The sequence below is a fragment of the Rhineura floridana genome, chromosome 2, assembly GCF_030035675.1.
Source record: "Rhineura floridana isolate rRhiFlo1 chromosome 2, rRhiFlo1.hap2, whole genome shotgun sequence".
Lineage (NCBI taxonomy): Eukaryota > Metazoa > Chordata > Lepidosauria > Squamata > Rhineuridae > Rhineura > Rhineura floridana.
Genome location: NC_084481.1, coordinates 39,193,981 through 39,212,699, shown reverse-complemented (window position 1 = coordinate 39,212,699; position 18,719 = coordinate 39,193,981). Strand labels below are relative to the sequence as shown.

The following is an 18,719-nucleotide window of genomic DNA, read 5'->3' as shown; positions in this document are numbered from 1 at the left end:
CTAATGCCACTTACCATGAAAACCCTATTCATAGGGTCGCCATAAGTTGTAATCGACTTGAAGGCAGTCTATTTCCATTTTTTCAGTATGTAGCCTACAATGCAAAAGAAGGAGTTACATCTTTTGTTCCATCTGCTTTAGCCTTTGGCCCATCCACCACTGGCCTGTGACCTCTAGAAGGTTGCCCATGAAGGAATGCAACCACTGGTGTTTAGGCCTGGGTTATTGATGCATTCATACTGACCTGAGAACTGGAAATGTTGCTGTCACCTCTGAATGACGTGGGATATATCACATACTACTCCTAATGCTGTCCCTAGTTGTTTTCCAGAAGTCATTCATGAGAAAAGAATAAAGTCCAATGCACTGTTAATTGTGTGAAATGGGCAGAACAATGCTGTAGTTGTGCAAGGATAAATGGCAGCTAAGTTAGCACCCTATAGGAAGGCCAAAGGTTCTGCAAAGTTATCTAGCTGTCAAGTTGCATCCATACTCGGAGACAGGCCATAACTAGACGCAGACAGGAATCCAAAGGGCCAGAAGTAGACAACAAGGTCAAAAGTAGGTAGGTAGCCAGCAGTGACACAGAGTGCAAAATCTCCCAATGCTTTATTTTTCCACAGAAATCTTTCCGTTTCTTAAGATCATTAATAACAATGAATGGATGCCAATTGCAAATGCAGTATTAGGCAGACTTGGCAGTTCTACCCTTTTAGCTTTGTTTGCTAAATACAAGTAAAATAAACATGCTACATTTGATCACTCTTAGAGTATCAGAAACATTTCTGATGCAAATTGCCTGCATCACTGGTAGTCCCCTTCCAGATCAAGCAGGCAAGGACAGCAGGGTAAGGGAGTCTGTGTGACTACTTGGTGAGGTGAGTTGCACAGATTGACTTGCACAATTGTCGATCCACCAGGAGAATTCACATGCAGAAGCAGCTTTTGCACACACATCTGCGCTGGATGCAGGCATACATCTATAGCTCATGTAGATGATATCATAGCAATGAAAAAACATCTACATTTTACAACTGATTCTGCTATTCGTATAGAAAATACTATACTTCCAGAACAATATTTTGTTAATTTCATCATATAGCTAGCCTCACCTAATGCAAAGCATCTCATTTTATCAATCAAGCTATGTAAAGCAAAGTAAGATGATTAATTTGATGAGATTCAAGTGGAAGGAAGATACAAACTCGGAGACATTTGTATGCTTGCAGGGCTAATATTGATCTGATCATTTCACAAGACTAAGGAAACGAAGGGCTTTGTTGCTTATTCTGTGCTTATTCAATGCATGCATATATATCTATATCTATATATATCTATATCTATATATATCTATATATAGATATCTGCTTTGTCTACATGTTTTCACAGAGTGCATGATGTCACCAAACTCTGCACCCTCAGTTTTCAGTGTATCTGACTTGTAGTAATTTTGTCACAATGTCTCTTCATCATAATCTTCAAGGACAATTCCAATTAATAGCCTTAATTTATTCCAATTAATTAAGATCCAGAACAGTAGCATGGGTCTTTAAAAAGAAGAGAAGCAAGGCCAGTGTGTGCATCAATTTGCATTCATAAATGTCCTTTTAATTAGCATTGCTACTGTCTTCTTAGAATTTTATAGTAATGGAAACTGCTGCATGTGCTCAGTTGCCAGTATTTCCTTGCTCAGTATATTTTCTTAACACCTCCAGATAGTGTTAAAGCAATGTAACATTTTCTTTTTCTCTGTGAATACTTGTGTATATATCCAGTAGCTTTGCTTTGGCTGAGATTTGGAAGAGGTTGGGAAACAGATGACATGCTGTTCAAGAGCATCCGTTAGCAATGGAAGGTTTGAAGAAGTGTGTCTTGAAGTTGATATGGAATACAGTCTGTAATCAAACACTCATTTTTGTTTTGAAAATTAAGTTATGGTGGATGCTATGGGTTTCCAGAAGGCAAAATGACAACCGATATATCCCAGAATGCAGAAAGTTTTAAAAAATCTATCTTGCCATCGACGCTCAGAGGAAGAGAAATCCTGTGGGTGACCCTTCAGTTCTGTAAAGTTGCAGTTGGTGTATGCTCTCCATCAAGGCACAGAATCTTGGCTTATTCCTTAAGTAATCTACCTGTTAAATGTGTAAGAATGTAAGAATCTGCAAGAATGGAAATGCTTGAATAAAAAACCAGTCTAGATAATAGTGGTAATATGTGTATTATTCATGAGAGGAATTAATAACTATGGAAATGCATAAGTGTACAAAATACAGGATAAAATGAGTAAAATATACTTTATTTTTTTTGGTCTGGGTTCTCCATCTTTTTTTAAAAGAATATTTTTATTATTTTAATACATGAAAGAAAAAAGAAGTTGCATACATTTCTCCACCCCTTCTTGTTGAAGAAATGTTTTCACTTATAAGAATGGATCATTTATAAAGTTTAATCATTTTAAAGTTAGTGCCATAATTTCATTATTTTTTCTAGAAAATGCAAAAGATATTTCTAGCGCTATGTATTTTTAGCATGTTCCGAGGATGTTCATTTAATAATGTGGAAGTGTATGTGTTCGCTTCACAACAGCTGACTAGCCTCAAATGAAAATGCAGAAGAGGCTTGCCTGAACGGATGGAGCTACAATGCTAGTGTCCTAACAGTGCTGTTGCTGCTGCTGCTTATCAAGAGGGGGCGGGATGAGGCAGTGGTGAGATTGGGGCTGTGCTAGCACTCTGGTGGAGCCAATCATAGAATAATAGAGTTGGAAGGGGCCTGTAAGACCATCGAACCCAACCCTCTACTTCTTAATGCATGAATCCAACTTAAAGCTTACCTGACAGGTGGCTGTCCAGCTGTCTCTTAAATGCCTCCACTATTGGAGAGCCCACCACCTCCCTAGGTAATTGGTTCCATTGTCATACCGATCTGTTAGGAAGTTTTTTCTGATGTTGAGTCAAAATCTGGCTTCCTGTAACTTGAGCCCATTATTACATGTCTTGCACTCTGGAATTATCAAGAAGGGATCCTGGCCCTCTTCTGTGTGGCAACCTTTCAGGTATTTGAAGAGTGCTATCATATCTCCTCTGTCTTCTCATCTCAAGGCTATGCAGCAAACATGCCCAGTTCTTCCAGTCTCTCCTCAGAGGTCTTTGTTTCTGGTCTCCTAATCAGCCTTGCTGTCCTCCCCTGCACATGTTCCACTTTGTCTGCATCTTTCTTAAAGTGCAGTGTCCAGAACTAGATGAAGTACTCAAGATGAGGTCTAACCAGTGCCTAATAGAGAATTACTAGTACTTCATCTGATTTGGAAACCATGCATCTGTTAATGTAGCCTAAAATAGCATTTGCCTTTTTTACAGCCACATTGCACTGTTGCCTCGTATTCAGCTTGTGATCAACAACAATCCCAAGGTCCATCTTGCATGTAGTATTGCTGAGCCAAGTATTCCCCATCTTATAACTGTACATTTGGTTCATTTTTCCTAGGTGTAGAACTTTACACATTCTGCTGTTTTCAGCCCAATGTTCCAGCTGATCAAGATCACTTTGAATTTTGTTTCTGTACATTTGGTTCATTTTTCCTAGGTGTAGAACTTTACACATTCTGCTGTTTTCAGCCCAATGTTCCAGCTGATCAAGATCACTTTGAATTTTGTTTCTGTCTTCCAGGATTTTAGCTATCTGTCCCAATGTTGTTGTCTGCAAATTTGATAAGCATCCAGTGCTCTTGCCAGTGTACCTGCACAACCCTAACCTCACTGCCTCCTCACCCCTTCCCTTCTCCTTCCTGTTAAGCAGCAGCAATGGTGTTGCCAGGAAGGCAGCACTGTGGCCCTGCCCTACTGAGCAAGCAGCTTCAGGTTCAGTTAATGTAGATTAGTCCTATCTAATAACACACACAACTCCTTGTCAGAGCAGTGCAAAAAAGAGATTATTGTTCATCACCTTTTCGAAGTGTGGCACCCATGGTGATTCTAATCTGTCTTAGCACTTGTGAGTAAACCAGTGGAAGATTAGTTACTGAGGGTTAATAAATCCAGAATGGAAAGAGGATGGCTTTGTGTATGAACCCTTTGGTCTCATTTTTGTGCAGTTTGTCTAGAAAGATTCAATATTCATCTCCTTTATTCCTGGATTGCAGTTAGCAACTCATCCTTGTTGGCAAGTTCAAGGATGCTCCAGCTAATGGCAGTAGCAATGAGTAGCATGATTGGGCAGTGAACTCTCATTATTTTCTTTGCTCATTATTTAACAGATTTATAGCCTACATGTTAAGAGTCATTCTTGATAAAGTAGCTTGCAAAGTACACATCAAAACATAACCAATGCAATATGATTTAAAACAATTTAAAATATCTCCTTCAGAATTCTACTGCAAGTCAGCACAAAAACAACAAGTAGCCATGCATAACAAACATAGAAAAGCCAGAACACAGCACCATTTCTACAGCACAATTTAGAATTAGCTATGGAAGGCCACTACGAGAAAGATGGACCTTCAAGGCCCATTTAAAAATAGAGATGGGGCTTACCTAATCTTAATGAAGTTAACCCTGCTACATTGACTTGTCACAAATATTATAATATTAATTACACTGGTGCATGTTTTTTATCACAACTTACATGAGTATAAGTTGATCTAACTTCCCAAGAATGTTTTTTCAGTTGACTCCATTATAGCTCATGTAAACCTCCTTGAATAATGTTATACATATTCAGATTTGCTTTACTCATGCTTAAAAAGAGATGACTACTGTTGTGAGGGGTTAATTTTGATGATTTTTCAGTATTGGTTAATTTACATAGAACTGACAGCTGTACATGAAAACTTTAAGCGTAGTGATAACAGTTGTGTATTTCCTGAGACACCGTGACATTTTGCGTACTGCAGCATTCACTTGATTGAAGAGCACTGAAAGATAATGCTTCTGTGTGTATATGTGATATGTGTGCGCATGTGCTTCCCTTTCTTTCTCTCAAGAAAGGTCAGCAATTTTAAACCAAATTATTGACCTATTTAGTTTGTAAAAGAGCTGCAGCCTTGACTTTATCATAAGACTTTGGAGGTTTAGGTCCAGTAATTTGTGCAAACATAGGACATGGTCCACCCAAAGCTAAGCTTTTTAGTTTTAGTGGCAGAGCATTAATCATATGCTTAATTTTTATACTGAAATTAGTGGAACTTTGCAAGTTTGGCTGTTTCATGACATAATAGTGGTGGTGCAAAAGACTGGGGTTAGAATGCAACAACTAACATTACCACCACTGTTGTATTGCAAGCAACCAATATGAGTCGAAATCTGGTGGTGCTCTGGAGGAGCACATTTGCCCTTACATTATTTTATATCTAAATTTTGTACTCCTGCAGTACCAGGCTAATAGCCCTGGGGGGGAGGGGTGGTCTGCAGGTGTGAACTTCATTAGGACTGTGGAACTGGAATAGTGTGAGGGTGTGACAACCACATTGTGTCCCCAAAGTGCCTTGAGGGGGAAATTCATTTCTTTCTCCTTTTCCTTGATGTTTTCTGAGACTGCCTCATAGCTTTTTACTTATTAATAATAATCAAATTACTTTTATGATTTGGTAGTCCATTCCAGTAGGGTCTCGACATCATCATAACATGTTAAACCATAGGATATATATCAGCATGCATTATTTTGATATATGGTTTATTTTTAAAACCCTAGCAGGTAGCATCAGATTCCTCTGAGAAATTGGGTTATTGTTACTGTTTTTATTTTACTTCATACTTCCTAAGAAGGAAACGAACTGTTAAATGGTTGTATGTAAAAAGTTTAAACTAAACATGTCAAGTGAAGCATAGTAGTGCTATGAAATAGTAAAATAATTTTCAGTGTTCAGTCCTCCAAGAATTGTCTATGACATATGTGCAGAATGTGTTGGCACATGGAACCCTTGCTGGACTGGATTCTTTGTGGGTGCTGTGTGGGGCAAATATCCCACAACACTCAAGGCTCCTCACAGATCTCCTCAAAAACATCTTAAAAACAATTCCAATGCAGATTCAATCTAGGATAAAGGTCTCTACTTAAAAGTCTTGTTGGAAGAAGAAGGTCTTTGGTAGGTGCTGAAAAGACAACAGGGATGGCACCTGTCTAATATTTAAGGAAAGGGAATTCCAAAGGGTAGGTGCCTACTAGCACGCAATTGGTACAGTCAATTTAGAAGAACACCTGCTGGGGTAAGGCTGCATTCTGGTCACCACTTCCCTATTTCCTGCAAACAGGACTGTTAATCTGATTGTGTCAGGGGAACATGGGCAAATCCTCATGCATAGCGGTTCAAATACAGCCCACTGCTGTAGAGAAGGACCTGGTTAGGACTCTGGTAAATTATAGAGCTAGTCAAACTATTCTGTGAAAGATATGGAATAACTTTTGCACAAGCAAGCTAAGCAAATAGTTGATGGGAGTTTCTACTTGCAGTCCAAACATGATAGGGCTAATCCCCTCACCCATTCATCTCCGATTCCCTTTGCAGCTGCAGCGAGTTCAGTTCCTCAATTCCTTTTTGTTTTAACAAGTTATTACTTAGACGGCACTGCTAAAAGGCATTTTCACAGTACTGTTTGCTTTTGTTCAGTTTATTATTTCTTCTTCTCCATACCTATGTGCTCAAAGAGTCTTCAGTTACTCTTTACTCACTGCTAAACTTAGCAATGTGTTCTCAAAATATTTATTTTACTCCCCCTTATGAAGCTTATAATGCAGTGACTAAATTCCGCCTTGAATCATTGTCTTAGTCTTGATAATCTTGCATTTTGATTAGATTTTGTAAGTGTTGAACTACTACAACAGGCGTGTTTAACTCTTTGCACTATAAGGACAACAGATCAATGACAGGTAGAACACTAGCTCTGCCCTTCAGACATTACTGTGCATACATGGTTCCTTGCTCAGAAAAAGTTTCTGCCTAGGAAAAATGTATTTAATGCGGCAAAGAGTGCTAAGAATAAATGAAATACTGTTAAAATAGATCTGTAGTATTCCAAGTTTTATTTAAAAGCTTGCAATCAACTTCTGTGGTTTATAAAGCAGGACTCTAATTAGGGTTGCATTAAATCAGAAGTCTCCCATGGAGGGCATCTCTTGTCTTACTGCTATGTACTGGCACAGAATTTATAACAGAGATGTGTGTTGCTGAGTTTTGAACTAATGTTGGCATGGCAGGAAACTGTTAACAAAGTTTTTAAAAAAATCTGAAAATGGCCTTGAAAAGCACAAGATAAAGGTACTTTTGAAACCCTTTTGGGTATTTCATGGAGTTTTATTGACTGTTGAAGCCATAATCTCTGATGACTAATTTCTGACTCAGCCATTGGTCTATAAAAATAAAGTCCAATGAGAGCCACTGGTCTTGGGGGAAAAATATAAACGTAGGCTGATGCTGTGGATTTATTTTATCTGCAACAGCAGATGTTCATGAGTAATTTTGGTGTTTGTTTGGCTGTGCCCGTAATAATTTAGAGGAAAGCAACTGCTGGTAATTGGTAATCCATTTTCTATTGAATTCAGTGGCAGAATTCCCATTGGTTTAAGTGGTCCTGGGCAACTCTCACTGGAGCTCTTCAGAAGAATTAGCAGGCATTCCTTCTCTCTTATTTCCTCCTTCCCTCCTTTTACATGTAGCAACTGAAAGCTGCCAATCACAGTGAGCAGTGTATTATGGTATGCTATTGTCCAAAGCTGGCGGGCTATGGTTTATTCAAACCATGGTTTGTGGGTACAGAGGACATGGCAAAGAATGGTTTCCTACTAATCATGATTGGAAGTTTTTCTGATGAATCTTCTTGGAGCTGTGAGTGCTGGTCTTTGTCTTGTCCTTTTTGCTCAGTTGTCCTTTTTTCTCTACTACTAACTACAGGCATAACCCTCTTTAACATACGTACGGAGCGTGTATGTAAAGTGAAAATGTACTTAAAGTGAAGCAATTATCTATGCATGTACTGCACTGCAGTCGCCACTAGATGGCAGCGGCGTCATGCCATTAAGTGTCCGTTATTGTGAAGCGCGTACGTTAAAGTGGGGTATGGTGGAGTATGGAGCATGTACTTTATAGCAAGGCGACTTTAAGTGAAGCGACTTTAAGCGGGGTATGCCTGTATTTATTTATTATTTGATTTATATCCCGCCCTTCCTCCCAGCAGGAGCTAACTACTGTTATTATTCAAATAATATTTCAATTTACTTATTTTAAAACATGTATGTCTTTTTATACTCTTATTGGAAAAGGAATCAACTGTTTTAGTAATGGTATCTCAGTAGCTGTAATCTGTCAAATAGACAGACTAATTCATTTTCTGGTGCAACAGTGTTATTGTTTAGAAGGCCTGAAGGAAATGTTGATCCCAAAGGAAACTGCCAGTTCTAATCACAGGCTGTTCTGCTTGAAGCAGTTTAACCTTATGCAGTCTGTTGCTTACCAGTTGACATCCACTGAGTTCTTTGCCCCTGCTGCCTGAGATATGGAGATGAGCAGAACTCTACGGAACGTCTCAGTAGTGCATGGGACTCCTTTTAATTTATTCCCCATTTCAGGAGGAATAAAGATGAAAAACAACGTAATCTTCCTTCTCCCCCCTCTCCAAAGAAACAAAGCTAACTTTTGCATTCTTGACTATGTCTTCAGATTTTCAGGCTGTATGTTGTAGGAGAAAAGAGGCGCAGAAACCAAGATGCTAGAAAAGTAGAAATTTATTGTTTGTAAAAACCCAACATGTATGTATGTTTTAGTCCAGAGGTTCCCAATCTTTGTGGGCCTGGGGCCATGTTTGGAAATTTAAGAAACAGTTGTGGGCACCACAGAATGCTCAGAAAAACCTCTCCAATCAGGCAAAACAGCTACCCCACCCCCACAAAACAAATGAAAAGCACTTAAAAATAGGCAATCCCCCCAAAAGACACCCCAACCATTTTTTTAAAAAGCCAAAAATCCTTACTAGCAAAAAAAATAAAAGGAAAAGCCTTAGCAGGTGCGGTAGTGTCTGAGGACACCATGGTGACCGCAGGAACCACTCTGGAGACGTAATGTGTAGCTTGTCTTCTTTACAGAATGTTCACTTCCCCATATTACTCAAAAATGATAGTCTTTTTGCACTCTGAAGAGCAACAGAGGTATCGTAGCATAGGTTTTCATGGATTAGAGTTTGTGTATCATAAAATGTTGAGCTCCAAAAACAGCTTGGTTCCAATTCACACTGGTGTCTCCCTTTAAGATTCCTTTGTTGGAAAATTGCACTTTTCTGGTCAGCAGCAGAGTGTCCTGCAAGGTTAAAGTCAGTTCTCCCACTGCTTTCTGAATGCTGCCATTTCTAATGTCAGATTGTGGCCACTTACTCTTCTGCATAAAGGATGATCTGTTTTGTCCTATGTAAAAAGCATAAGGGGGTTGATGGCTTGTCATAGCATATATGACATTGGAAAATGAGCAGATGAATGAGCCCCCAATGTTGTGTTTGGTGCTTTAGGTCTGGTAATAATGTGTCCTAAAATTGGCAAATGCTAATTTAGGCTGCATTAACAGAAATATAGTTTCCAAATCACACGAAGGTTAGTACTAATTCCCCCCTATTTGGCACTGGTTAGACCTCATCTTGAGTATTGTGCCCAGTTCTGGACACCACACTTTAAGAAAGATGCAGACAAACTGGAAGAGGTTCAGAAGAGGGCAACAAGGCTGATTAGAAGACTGGAAACAAAGCCCTCTGAGGAGAGACTGAAAGAACTGGGCATGTTTAGCCTTGAGAAGAGAAGGCTGAGGGGAGATATGATAGCACTCTTGAAGTATTTGAAAGGTTGTCACACAGGAGGGCCAGGATCTCTTCTTGGTCATCCCAGAGTGCAGGACACAGAATAATGGGCTCAAGTTTTAGAGGAAATCAGATTTTGACTGAACATCAGGAAAAGCTTCCCAACTGTTAGAATGGTACGACAATGGAACCAATTACCTAGGGAGCTGGTGGGCTGTCCAACACTGGAAGCATTTAAGAAGCAGCTGGAAGGCTTTAAATTGGATTCCTGCATGGAGCAGGGGGTTGGACTCAATGGCCTTATAGGCCCCTTCCAACTCTGCTATTCTGTGATTCTTTAATTCCTCAGTGGATGGTGGGGACAAAGTTGGTGTTAGGTTTTGCCGCTGCATTGGGTCCTTTTCTTTCTTTCTCTACTATTGTCTGATGCTTGTGAGTAGCTGCTTTAGATTAGAAGGCTGTCTGGAAGCATGGACAGGTCTACAACTCAAGGCCTGTGAGAGGGAGTTATCTTCATCCAGGACGGGAAGTAGATCATTAATGATATATTGGCATTGTGTTTTGTAGATGAAAACAACTAGTGTTCTTTGACACATCTTTGGTTGAATCATAGGGCTTGGCTATGGGCATTGGATCTAGGGTTGCCAGGTTCAGGGCCTGAGACTGATCCTGTATCTTTAGGAGAAGAGAAAGTCAGCCAAGTGCAGGTGTTCTTGCAACATTGAAATGGGAAAAACCACAAGGTGGAAATTCTACCTTCCCCCTGCACAACCATTACAGTGATGCAAGAACCCCTGCAGTTGGTTGACTTTCTCTTCTCCTAACGATACAGGATCAGTCTCAGGCCCTGAACCTGGCAACCCTAATTGGATCCCATGGCGTATTCCAGGTGGCAGCTAAAAGCATACAGATGTATAGCGGCCTGTGGGTTTCCTGTATAAGGAGGTTCTTAAATGCCCATTGTGTAGTCAGAAAAGTGTTCAGAAAGTGAACCTTCTGTGCAGACTGGTTCAGACTCAGGTTGATGGCAGGGTGAAAACTACTGAAGTTTTGGTGCACATTCACCAGAACGTCCTAACACTGGATCCTCACAGAAAGGACTTTTGAAACAGGAGCTGAGGAGGTGGTGTTCTAGGCAAGCCATGTTTAGATTTGCACACTGTGGAGCCACATAAGTATTCATGGCAGGGCCTTTGACCTGAAGATACAAGTTCTTGCCAAATCCTTTGGTGAGGACAGAATGGCAAGACTTGGTGTCCAGCTGGGTTTGTAGTAAGGATAATATTACCAATAATTTGTACCTCATTTGTGGGGCATGTTAGTGCATAGAGCTTCAGCATCTGTGGTTGCCATCTATTGCTAGACGATTTTCAAAGACTAAAAGTGTGATCAAGCTTCTTACATGGAAGTCATCAGAGGTCATGACTTAACATAAGAAAGAGAAATAAGTATTGATATCTTCCATAACAAAATCAAGACAGTTTTGAAATGGAGTAGAAGGCAGTCAATTGTTGGAGGGTTGGTGATAGTAAACATGTCTGTATTTCTTTCTCAAGCTGATGTTTTGCAAATCTAAGCTGATACTGTTTTGATGACTGTAATCATATGTACTCAAGATACACAATTTATTGGTCAGTTTGATACTTCAGGGGGAGCTAGGATATGAAGCTATAAGTGTCTGACAAACTACTTAGCATTTATTCTTACTGAATCTCATTTCCAATACTTATAGCAGTATGTAATGTGGTTGCTTTTTAATGTAACATTATGTATCCGTTTAGCAATATTGAATTTTAAAACCTAGAATACACTGGGTATCTTTTTTTGTTTTGTGCATTTAATGGAAAATTATAGAACTAAATTTTATGGATTTTCTTGATAAAACAATCCCAGAATATTATCCATATATGCCTTTTGAGATTTAAGATGGCTTAAAACTGTGGATTTGAAAAATGTTTCAGTTCATTTGTTTTAATTCCAGTTTGCAAAAAAGTTAAAACCTTTTCCTCTCTGATATATTGCCCTGAATCCACTGAATTAGAGAGAGGAGGTAAATATTTTGTGAAGTCATTGCTGACTCAATTGTATATTGCAGCAGATTACTTCAAACTTCCTACACAAATTGATACAGAAGTCATGCTGCTGCTTGAAAATATGGATCAAGGGTGTTTGCATATGTTCGTGAGCCCTTTTGAAGCAAAGAAATTAATGTAAGACACAATGTGTATGACAGGTTCATTGTGTAGGAGGTGTAAAGGTAATATTTTTAGGTAGTATCCTGGAAATTATTATTGCTTCCAAAGACTGGAGCAATCACAGCAAGATAGGAAGTGAGCAGGTCACAGTCCACACTGAAAAACATTGTTGATGTTTGAGGTTACTGATGTCTGGTCCTGACATGCTATTTATATTCAGGACAGTCTCTTGGGGGAGGGGTGCAATGCCTGGCCACTTGGTAGCCCCCCCCCCAGCTCTGGGCCCTTCACAATAGGTTTAACTGTACCTTGAAGGCTGTGGCTGTAGCATGCTTCCTATTCATAGGATCTATGACAGAATGTTTCTTTTTGTTCTCCTAGGGTAGAACCTGTATTGTCTCAGTCTAGCACATGGAAGAGAATCTCTGAGCATGGAGAATGAAATACAGCTTGCTTGCTGGTTTTGCTTCTATTCCCATTCATCCAGATGAAGAAGAGGCAACTAGTATTGACTAGGGATATAGCCTCTTTACTAATGTTTAAGAAAGTTGTGTTAGCAATAATTTCTTTCATTTGCCATAAAATATACACAGTTATCATTGACTGTTGAAAGGTGATGTAGCAGTTAGCCGCTAGTTTTGTAGAGCTTTACAATATATGGAAGGAAATGGACTGCCTTCAAGTCGATCCTGACTTATGGCGACCCTATGAATAGGGTTTTCATGGTAAGCGGTATTCAGAGGGGGTTTACCATTGCCTCCCTCTGAGGCTAATCCTCCCCAGCTGGCTAGAGCCTGCTCAGCTTGGCACAGCTGCACAAGCCAGCCCCTTCCTTGTCCACAACTGCCAGCTGGGGGGCAACTGGTCTCCTTGGGACTATGCAGCTTGCCCACGGCTGCACAGGTGGCAGGGCACATAACCCCTAAGTCACTCACTGTGGGGGTGATCTTTAGCTGGCCCTTTGGATTCTTTACAGTGTATTAAACAAAAATTTCTCATAAAAGCTGCTTTATTTTCAGAAGTCTTTTAATTACTATTTACACTATTGTGACCCATACTATTAGAGCACCCTTTCCCAGCCAGTGTGCCTCCAGATGTTGTTGGACCACAACTCCCATCAGCCTCAGCCAGCATTGCCAATGGCTGAGGCTGATGGGAGTTGTGGTCCAACAACATCTGGAGGCACACCGGTTGGGAAAGGCTGTATTAGAGGGATGATGCTGAAAGGACCTCATTTGATTTTACAGACCTTTTACCAGTCTATAGTAGTTTTGTGATAGCAGTAGATAAAATTCAAAGTGAATGAGAAATATACTAGCTTCCCAGTAGCTTTCTGCTAGAAGTTGTATCCATTCGTTATCTTTATCCTCTGAAAATATTTTCAGTGTCTGTCTCTTCTCTGACTATGCCCAATGCACAAACCCTAACTTCTGAACTCCTTTCCCCCCAAAGGGTCCATGCCTTACAAACAATACTTCGTTATCCCCCATGCAATCTCTATATACTTGTTGGAGCTCATAATGGGAACAGGTTCCTCCCTGTCTGCCTGGTCTTTTTTCGAGGGTGGGCAGCTTTGACAATACAGGTCTCTTCTCTGCACTCTCTAGAAACATAGAAAGCTGCCTTCTACTGAGTCAGATCGTTGATCCATCTAGCTCAGTATTGTCTACATTGATGAGCAGTAGCTCTCTAGGGTTTAAGGAAAGGACATTCCCAGCCCTACTTGGAGATGCTGGTGATTGAACAAGGGACCTTCTGAATGCAAGGCAGATGCTCTACCACTGAGTTACGGCCCTTCCCTAAAGCTTATACTTGTGTGTTTGTGTGTTTCCCAAATTTGTCCACAGTCATGATTTTGTCAGCATAGTCCAAAGAATTTGCCATCAGGGCACCAAAAAAGGTCGACTTGTGATGGGTTTTAACACATCACCAGCTATGCCAGTTCCATCTGAGCAATAAAGTCCTCTTTTATTATTGGATTGCAATTCACAGAAGGCATAGCTGGATGGGTTTGGCAGCTTCCCAAGCCACGGTAACTCTTGGTGGGGCAAGCCAGTCTATATATACCTACATTGATGCAAAATCTATAGTATCTGGGGGTTTGCCAGTTTTGAGAGCTATTGCTCAAATAAATGGCTGTATGGTTTTGAACAGTTTAATGTAGCCATGCTAACTAAACTATGGACTTTGAGTATGCTGTAGTCTTTTGTAGCTATTAAACTGGTTTTAAATAACAGGGTAACTTATTAATGACAAATCCCTTCTGGCTCCATGGAACATTACACCATCCTTATATGAATGTGAATAAGATCTAATAACATGATCGTTCATCTCTGGTGTCATCTGACCTAGGCCTTGTGTGTGTGCCTGATTCTCTTCTTGGTGGAGTTCAGGTATTGGGTTCCCCTCTGGATACATAGGCTCTTTTATATCCTAGTCACATTGTTTGAAAGACTGGCTCACTCAACAAGCCTGTGTAAAACCATCTTTTCTGTTTTTCTTTTCTGTTTTTGAATAGGGGACGCATTTGCCTCCAGCATAAAGACTGACTGCCCTCTTCTCTGGTTGTTACATTGTGGTAAATGGAGCCAATAAGAATCCTTTTCTAAGGTAAGTCAGGTTTCTCTCTCTCTTACATCCATATCTAGCAAATTGTTAATATATCTACTTCTTTTCTATCCTGTTAAAGTGAACATTTTACGTTTACACTAATACAGTATATAGGTTTTCCTGAACTCTTCATCCGTCCACTTTTAATACCGAGGACAAAAGAAAGGCACTATCCAAAACTTATTTGAATATGGGTAAAGTTTTGCATGTACTTTAAAAAAGAGAAAAAAATAGTTTTTTCCATGGTTCTGAAATCCACATCTGGGTTAAATAGAAAAAGAATTAAATTTCATTATTTCAGTTCAAGAATTTCTGAAGTTCATGCTTGACAGTCTTTATGTGATAGCTTTTAAAAGAAAAAAAATAAGAGCAACATTTCTGAAGGCCTATAAATAGTTTTTAATATTTGGTAAGTAGCTCATCAAATAACCTGTTCTCTGCAGATAAAGTTCTAAATCTATGTTGCCAAAGATAAATCGATAGCTTCTGACTCATAGTAAAGGGACACTGACAAGTTTTATTATATGCATGTTTGTATCTGAAAGCAGGCATTTTGAGTTTCTTTCTGGATCAGAGCTTGCCAATCCTGCTCTTCAGTCTGTTTTTAAAATTAGTTGCTTTTGGTTACAGTTCCCCTTGGAGAACTGTAGGAAAATGCCCTGTTAATCTGAAATGACAATACTACATATTCAAAAACAATAGAGAGCAGACCTTTCTGGGAACATCCTGCTGCACATGGACCTATGAAAATACTGGCCATGAGCAAAGTATACGTCATTCATTGGAGTGGCTGCAGTATATGGTTGTCTCCTACGTCATTCAGGCTGCATAATGGCTAGTTATTATATAGGATTCTACACAGCAGAAACTGTTTTACACAGGTCACAGCTCAAGAACACCAATATTCAGCAGGAAAGCTAGCCAAAGCACAAAAACAATTCTGGATAAGACTTGTGACTGCTTGTTCTGAAGAGCTGATTGAGATGGAAATCATTTGAAAGCCCTCTCAGACTCTGACACACACATATATAGTAATTTTAAAATATTTTTGAGAAGTCTGAAAGATTGTTCCAGAAATCAAGGATTTGACCACTTCTTTCCATTTATGAACATTTGATCATGCTCCTTATATGGAAGACTCAGTGGTGATGTTTAAAGTTTCTGTCTGTTTACTGTTGCGTAGCTAGGTTGCCTTTAGTGAGAATACTAATCTGTGACATTTATTATGGAACATTTTAAAGGACTTGATAAACATAGTGCAGTAATGGAGCTACCTGCAAAGTCTAGCGATTATCAACTTTGCTTTATGCTGGGGTCTCATTCTGGCATGACTCAAAAAGATTTGTAATTTTGAGAAGGTAGAAAGTGAATTCTGAACCACTAATGTGATGAATCTGTACAGAAGCAAATACAATGTCAGTGAGGGTGGAAAAAGAAGGCAATGCAGTCAAAATGCAGGAGAGGAGGAGGAAGAGGAGGCAATGCTCGCTCTGTATAGAATACAGATTGACGTAATTGAGAATACTTTGTACTGAAATTTAAAGCTGGTACAACTGCAAGGAGACACTCTGGAGGAATATTTTTGCTAGGCTAAACAGAACACTGAGAGGAGTTACGTATTTGGACTGAAGCCTTTATGGGGGAAAACCTGAAGAAAGAAAGAAAAAGTATATGTGCAGACAGGAATATGTGGCTATTACTGTTTTAAACTGGAAATTAGGATAGTTACTTCCCACCCACCCATTTGACAGTCATAGGAGGAATTACAGATTTATAGTAATACTGCGTCAGAAAAGCCATAAAGCAAATTATGATTTAGCTCACCCAAGGCATACATTCCCAGTTGATAATCCTACATTATTATAAAATGGTAATGTTGTTGGTTATGTTTTTTCTTTTTCTTTGTTGAAGGGTGATTTTTATTTCTTATTTCCAAAACAGTGGGTACTCTGGCATTGAGGGTATGCAGTCTTTGGACTGCAGTGTTCTAAAATAAGAGTAATTTACTTAAAATAAAGACCTAGCTAATAGACACATTTTTCATAATCAACATTACTTTGGCTTCTCAGCTTGAGCAGCCACAAGCCATATACTATCAAGATGCACTTCAAAAGGGTTTGCCTGTAGGGTGGCCTTTTGTATTTAGACAGAAAATGCTTTGAGGGAAGGTTAAAGCTAGCTTGTACATTTGTGTGTGTATGCCCCTTTCATGCATGATTGCCCTTAGCTGGGATTACCAACATACATTGTTTGCATGGACATGCTGCTGTTCCATTAAATGACAATGCTCAAGCAATTGTAGAAAACAGAACAGAACAAAAACCTGTAGCTGCAACAATCTTGTGTCAGGATGCACAAAAAATAGTACTTCATTTTAAAAATGAAAAAGAACAGGAGACTCCTTTCTAAATTATCACCTAAGCTGGCAATTTAAATGCAATGAAACGTTCTGAATTACCATAAATTGTCCAGAGCTTCTAGAAGGGTAGAAAAGTGTGCTTAATCATGTAAGCAAGTGACAAATAGGAAAGGCAGATGTCATGTTGATCTCCTGTCATCAGGATGTGATTATCTGTGGTTTGACCTCCACTAACCATTTGAGGTCATCATTGATTAATTCCTTCTTAAGATTTAGACATTTAAAGCTAGCGGGGTACTGCAGAAATTATGATACTTATTTGAAACAGACATGAGAAACATCATTATTACAGAATATATGGGGTATGGGTATTTGGGGAAAGCATACAGCCAGTGAATGAACATCAAGTGATTACAATCCAATAAAATTTACTGCTGTAAACAAAACAAAACTCCACGGATTCTCATCAAGAATTGTTTAAAGTGCCATATTTTATGAAGTTGCAGAGAATGTGAAAGCAAGTATCTTCAGGTACTGCCTGGATTATAAACAAGTGTTATGTCCATTCATTCTGAAAAGTGTCAGTTCAGAACTTTTGATGCTACCTGGAAAGGTGCATTAAATTGTAATAATATATATTTTACACACTTTCATGATGATATTTGTAGCTTTGTGTAGCTTCTCTTTCTCAGTAGAATTTGATAGTATGTTGGAATTTCACACTGTTCTTCACTTTTATAAGTATTTTTTTTCTCAGACTGCCTAATTAAATCTGGAAAATAGCAGAGATTTTTGTTTTTGTTCTTTACTGATATGTTCACAGTTAACTAGGTTACTGACATATCTTGAGTGTGGAGCAGAAATAGCTTATGTGAGCAGCTGTGTAAATAATTGCCATATTCTGATCTTCCTAACTCTATTATCTTGCACATTCCCTTAAAAATGTGGCAGGTCTGTACAAAATCAGTATGTGAAATCTACTCTCACCCTACCTATTGAGCCCCCTCAGAATTGCTTGGTACACACTCTGGCAGGGTTTCCTATACCATAAAGGCTGCACTTCTGTGTACACTTACTTGAGAGTAAGCCCCACTCAGTTCTGTGGGATTATTTCTGTATAAATCTGTATAGGCCTTTTATTAGTTGGATAGAAGGGAGAATTTGCCAGGTGCAGTTTTTCCTCACAAAAGTGGTTGCAATGGGAGAAGCTGCCCCTGGTGCAATCTAGAAACCAGGGTTGGCTAGCCTGCAGCCCGTGAACCATATCAAGTCCCCCAAAAGTTTTTTTGTGGTCATCCAAGACCTCCCCATGTGTAGATTTTTAAAAAGTTAGTCACTCCTGCAGTAAACCCAGGACCCTTTAGCTTCAAAATCCATGGACCTCTATTACTAGTGATCCTTTTCTTGCTGACACTCTTATGACAACTTTTTGTAGTTCCTTCCCTTTTGTAAGATCCCCCCCCCGACCTCCCATGTTCTGTTTTGTTCCTTTTTTCTTCAGGTCAGTGTGTATAAGAGGCAGTAGAGGTTCAGCCCATTACCTTCTCTCTCCCAACTACTCTGTCCCATTATTTTTCTACCTAGTGGAGGCTGGTCCATTAGGACCAGTAATTGGGCCACTGCCCACCAAACTCAGTCTGCCCTCAGCCAGCCTCCACGTGCCTTCCTTCCTACTTATAGCCAGTCCAGGAGCCTGTCAGCCTTTTTCTCCTTAGTCTCAATTTTGCCCTTGTAGAACTCAGCGGGGGGGGGAACTAAAATTAGTTGAATCTTCCTGTCATT

At 39.5% G+C, this 18,719-nt stretch overlaps 1 protein-coding gene across 15 annotated transcripts in view; it reads left to right on the top strand.

Annotated features, from left to right (window-relative positions):
• OSBPL6 (oxysterol binding protein like 6) overlaps positions 1-18,719 on the top strand; it is a 167,815-nt gene that overhangs the window by 64,766 nt on the left and 84,330 nt on the right. For all 15 annotated transcript variants that reach the window (XM_061608360.1, XM_061608356.1, XM_061608354.1 and 12 more), the window contains one exon: positions 14,487-14,578. The gene's annotated coding sequence lies outside the window, so the exon portion shown is untranslated. The remainder of the gene's footprint in view (positions 1-14,486; positions 14,579-18,719) is intronic.